General features: G+C 46.7%; 1 protein-coding gene across 1 annotated transcript in view; it reads left to right on the forward strand.

Moving 5' to 3' along the window:
- LOC137633215 (serine/threonine-protein phosphatase 2A activator-like) overlaps positions 1-6,000 on the forward strand; it is a 36,967-nt gene that overhangs the window by 22,239 nt on the left and 8,728 nt on the right. The gene's annotated exons all lie outside the window — the stretch shown is intronic.

Consider the following 6,000-nt stretch of genomic DNA (forward strand, 5'->3'; position numbering starts at 1 on the left):
GCTCTTAGAGATGGGGCAAACGAGTTGACTTCCCTGTTCTCTGCGGGAGTTCTAAAGAAGAGGGCTCTTTTATGTTCCTTCACGTCCAGAGCGGTTACAGTCGCGCAGAAGGCGGAGCTCTTATATGCTCCTCTCTCGGAGCCCCTTTTTCCTGAGTCCCTAGTCAGGGACATTACCCTTTCCTTAGCGCAAAAGGCCACGCAAGACCTCCTGTCGCGCTTCGCAAGGAAGTCTTTACCGGTGATTCCGTCATCATTGAAGAAAGAGGAGAGGAAACTTCAGCAGTCCTTTCGGGGTAGAGCTCCTACTAGAACGGAGTTCAGAGGAAGAAGGCACGAGACGGGCAGTAGAGCGAACAGAGGTTCGTTCAGGGCCCACGCCAGGAAATGAAGCACAAGTCCTCCAGACAGCGGTAGGAGCAAGGCTGTCACATTTTTGGCATGCCTGGAAGGAAAGAGGGGCGGACGCCTGGTCCCTCTCGGTCATCAGAGAGGGGTACAAGATCCCCCTCTTGAAGAAACCTCCGCTTTCAAGAACACTTCTAGCCTTAGTGGCGCAGTACTCGAATGCCGTGAAACAAGGGGCGCTACTGGAACTGGTGAACCAGATGCTGGAGAAGGGAGCGATAGAACCGGTCCTGGAACTAACTTCCCCAGGGTTCTACAATCGCATGTTTCTGGTGCCCAAGAGCTCGGGTGGATGGCCCGTTCTAGATGTCAGCGCTCTGAACGTCTTTGTGGAAAAGACAAAGTTTACCATGGAGACGACTCAGTCGGTGCTGGCAGCGGTAAGTCCAGGGGACTGGATGGTGTATCTAGACTTACAGGACGCTTACTTTCAAATCCCCATCCATCCGACTTCAAGGAAGTTCCTAAGATTCATGGTCCAGGGCAAGTGCTTCCAATTCAAGGCCCTTTCTTTCGGCCTCAACACGGCTCATCAAGCTTTCACCAGAGTAATGGCAAACGTGGCGGGATGGCTTCATCAAGAGGGGATAAGAGTAGTGATACCTCGGTAGTCGAACGACTCTATACTCGAACAATTCGGAGTTCGACCAAAATTTTCGAGAAATTTTTGCTGCGGTGCTCGACCAAAAATTCGGTACTCGACCAGCCGAACACGTGACGACCGCATGGGCTTTGTGATGATCGCGCCATCTCGGCCACTCTCGCTTGTTCGGGAAGCATCAGTTCTCTCGAGAGCGTCACTCAGACAACGCGCGATCAGCATTCGTTGTGATTTAGTGATTTTCAGTGCTTTTAATTGCTTTTTTAGCTTTCATAATGAGTCCCAAGAAAGTAATGAGTGTTAAGGGGAAGGAGAAGAGGAAAACAGTGCGAACAACGATCGAGTTGAAGAAGGAAATTATAGCGAAATATGAAAATGGTGTACGAGTGTCCGATTTAGCGGTAGAATACGGAATGGCGAAGTCGACCATTTCTACGTTTTTAAAGCATAAAGAAATGATTAAGAAGGCGAATGTTGCAACGGGAGTTACGGCGGTAACTAAGCAAAGGCCACAAGTGATTGAGGAGATGGAAAAGTTGCTTTTAATATTTATTAAAGAAAAACAGTTGGCCGGGGAAAGTGTTAGTGAAGCGTTCATTTGTGAAAAAGCGTTGCATATCTATGAAGAATTAGTGAAGAAAAGTCCGAGTACCAGTGAAAGTGATTCATTTACATTTAAAGCGAGCAGGGGTTGGTTTGAAAAGTTTCGTAATAGAACAGGTATTCATCGTGTTACTAGGCATGGGGAGGCAGCTAGTTCGGATCAAATTGCAGCCGATAAATACGTGGGGGAATTCGATCGGTACATAAATGAACAAAATTTGATCGCACAACAAGTCTTTAATTGTGATGAGACTGGGTTATTTTGGAAGAAAATGCCAGCCAATACGTACATTACCAAGGACGAGACGAAGATGCCAGGTCACAAGCCAATGAAAGATAGGCTAACATTGTTGCTGTGTGCAAATGCAAGTGGCGATTGCAAGATCAAACCCTTGTTAGTGTACCACTCGGACAACCCCCGGGTGTTCAAACGAAATAATATTTGTAAAAGTGCACTACCAGTTATGTGGCGCTCGAACACTAAATCTTGGGTCACAAGACAATTCTTTACTGAGTGGATAAACGAAGTGTTTGCCCCCCAGGTTAAGGCTTACCTCATTGAAAAGAGCTTGCCAATGAAATGTCTTCTGGTTATGGACAATGCTCCTGCACATCCTCCAGGTCTCGAGGATGACTTGAAAGAAGAATACAGCTTTATCAAAATCAAATTCTTGCCCCCCAATACTACTCCCATACTCCAGCCCATGGACCAACAGGTCATTTCAAACTTCAAAAAACTCTATACCAAGGCCCTTTTCAGAAAGTGTTTTGAAGTGACCAGTGACACGAAGTTGACCCTAAAGGAATTCTGGAAGGAACACTTCAGCATCCTCAACTCTGTTAACATGATTGACCAAGCTTGGCGAGGTGTGACCTATAGGACATTGAACTCTGCCTGGCGTAAGCTGTGGCCATCATGTGTCACAGAGAGGGAGTTTGAAGGTTTCCAACCAGAGGCGGGTCCAAGCACTGCTACCCCTGTAATTTCTGATGACACTGATGTCGTTGAGGAAATTGTTGTCATGGGCAGGAGTTTGGGGCTTGAGGTCGACAAGGATGATATTGATGAGCTTGTAGAAAGCCATTCTACCGAGTTGACTGTGGAGGAATTGTTGCACCTGCAACAACAACAGCAGCAGGATCTGATTGTGGAGCAGGAATCTTCAGAAGAGGATGAGGTAAGGGAGGATGTTCCAAGTTCTCTCATCAATGAAATTTGTTCCAAGTGGGCAGATGTGCAGGCTTTTGCTGAAAAATACCACCCAGAAATTGCAGTAGCAAACCGGGCAGTGCATATGTTTAATGATAGTGTCATGTATCATTTTCGAAGAATACTGCAGAGGAGGAAGAAACAATTAACAATAGACCAGTTTTTCACAAAAGAAAAGAAAGCTGCTACATCAAAGCCTGTTTCTCCTCCAAAGAAGAGACAAAGAAGAGAAGAAACCCCTGAAATAGATCTGCCCACCCTTTCATTGGAGAGAGAAACAACTCCTGAAGGAGAACTACCCCGCCACATCATGGAAGGGGACTCTCCTTCCAAGCAGTAACCTCCCCCTTCCATCCTCTCCACATCCATCCCTGTATGCCATCGAACCGCTGCTCAAAGGTATGTTCACTACAGTACAGAAAATGGTTTAAAATTGTTTTATTTTAGTACAGTAAATGGTTTAAAATTGTTTTATAGGATTTTCTGACCAATTTCATACACATTTAGATAATTATTGTTGTTTAGGTACACGTTTTATTAATATTTTGGGCCTGTTCGAGTGCTTGGGAACGGAATAGAATATATACCATTATTTCTTATGGGGAAAAAAAATTCGGTACTCGAACAAATCGGAGGTCGAACACGGATCTCGAACGGATTATGGTCGAGTACCGAGGTATCACTGTATCCCTATACCTGGACGACTGGCTGATAAGATCCAGGTTGAAGGAAAAGTGTCTGGAGGACCTACGCAAGACTTTTATGATGGCCCAGGAACTGGGTCTCATCATCAACAAGGAGAAGTCCCAGACCGAACCGAGTCAGACGATTCTTTATTTGGGGATAGTTCTGGACTCAGTTTGTTTTCGGGCTTCTCCCTCCCAAGAAAGGCAGACCAGGTGCCTCGAGAAGGTGCAGGAATTCCTGGGGAGACAGAAGTACTCAGCGAGGGATTGGATGAGTTTGCTGGGCACCCTCTCCTCGCTCGAGCAGTTTGTCGCCCTGGGAAGACTGCATCTCAGACCTCTACAACACTTCCTTTCAAGAGTGTGGGACAGGAAGAATCAAGAGGACTCCTTTTCCTTCCCCATTCCAGCAGAAATCAAAAGTCATCCGAGTTGGTGGGTGCATCCGTCGATTTTAGGGGAAGGAATCTCCCTGTTCAGGAAGAACCCAGACCTAGTGTTGTTCTCAGACGCTTCGGAGTCAGGATGGGGAGCAACACTGGGAAGCAAGGAGGTCTCAGGCTCTTGGGGAGTGGAACAGAGCGAATGGCACATCAACAGGAAAGAGTTGATGGCCATTCTGTTAGGACTGAAAGCCTTCAAAGACTCCATTTCGGGGAGGATAGTAGAGATCAATTCAGACAACACCACAGCCTTGGCTTACATCAGGAAGCAAGGAGGAACTCACTCTCTGTCCCTGTACGAAACAGCAAGAGAGCTCCTTTTGTGGGCGAAGGAGAACGGCGTAGAGCTTTTAACGAGATTTGTGCAGGGACAGAAGAATGTAAGAGCAGACATGCTCAGCAGGAAAGGGCAGGTTCTACCCACAGAATGGACCCTCAACCATCAGGTTTGCCAGAGGCTGTGGAAGTTATGGGGGAGGCCTTCAATAGACCTCTTCGCCTCCAACCAGAACAAGAGGATCCCCAACTACTGCTCTCTAGTCCCGGATGAGGAAGCAATAGCAGTAGACGCCTTCTTGATGGACTGGACAGGGATAGACACCTATGCGTTCCCCCCGTTCAAGATTACCAACCTAGTCGTCAAGAAATTCGCTCTCCTCGAGGCAGGAAGAATGATCTTGATAGCTCCATTCTGGCCAGCAAGAGAATGGTTCACAGAGGTGGTGGAGATGTTAGTGGACTTTCCGAGAAGCCTTCCTCCAAGTCCAAAGCTTCTCAAACAGCCCCACTTCGAGAGGTATCATCAAAACCTCCTTGCTCTACAACTGACTGCCTTCAGACTATCGAGAAGCTTGTCAGAGCGAGAGGCTTTTCTACACAAGCTGCAAGAGCAATCGCCAGAGCAAGGAGGGTCTCTTCACAGAGAGTCTGAAGTGGGAGACCTTTAGATCATGGTGTAAGCAGCACAAAGTGTCTTCAACCACTACCTCTGTGAGCCAGATAGCTGATTTTCTGTTATTCCTCAGGCAAGACTCTAAGCTGGCGTATCCACCATTAAAGGGTACAGGAGTATGCTTTCGGCTGTCTTTAGGCACAGAGGCATAGACTTAACGCAAGATAGAGACTTGAAGGATCTCTAAAGTCGTTTGAAACAACTAAGCAGACTCAATTGAGACCCCCGGCTTGGAATTTGGATTTGGTTTTGAATTTCTTATGCAGCAGGAAGTTCGAACCCATCTCGCAAGCGACTCTTAGAGATGCGACTAAGAAAACTCTCTTCCTGATGGCTCTGACCACAGCAAAAAGGGTCAGCGAGATTCGCGCTATTGAGAAACAGGTGGGCTTCAACCAGGATGGAGCAGTATGTGCGTTAAGGATTGACTTCCTCGCTAAGAATGAGAACCCATCCAAACCCTGGCCGGGGACGTTTGAGGTTCCTAACCTCACAAATGTGGTGGGCCAAGAGGAGGAGAGGCTCCTCTGTCCAGTTAGAGCCCTCAGGGCATATTTATCACGAACAAAGAATGTAAGAGGTGCATCCAATACTTTATGGTGTTTGGTGAAGGATCCACAAAAGCCCCTCTCGAAGAATGCATTATCATTCTTCTTGAGGGTATGAGAAGCTCACCTCTTTTGTGAGGAGGAGAACTTTGGTCTATTAAAAGTAAGGGCTCACGAGGTGAGAGCCATTGCAACTTCACTGGCATATCGAAAGAATATGTCAGTTAAACAGATAATGGACGCAACGTTTTTGAGAAGCAACTCTGTGTTCGCTTCTCATTACCTCAGGGAGGTAAGAGTAGATTATGAAAAGTGTTACATTTTGGGCCCATACGTAGCTACTGCTTCTGTATTGGGTAAAGGAGTTACTACCTCCCCTCAACCTTAACTTTTGTACGGTATGCCTGTGATTGGGTTTTGGTTTTTATGGTTGTCTGAGGGCTCTGATTTGCAGTACAGTGCTCTCAGTCTAGCTTAATAGTAAGATATCTATTCTGCAAGGTTAGGTGGTTAGATTGAGTAAGGTTGCAGATTATAAAAGGGGGATAGG

The sequence above is a fragment of the Palaemon carinicauda genome, chromosome 42 (genome assembly GCF_036898095.1).
Source record: "Palaemon carinicauda isolate YSFRI2023 chromosome 42, ASM3689809v2, whole genome shotgun sequence".
In the NCBI taxonomy this organism is placed as follows: domain Eukaryota; kingdom Metazoa; phylum Arthropoda; class Malacostraca; order Decapoda; family Palaemonidae; genus Palaemon; species Palaemon carinicauda.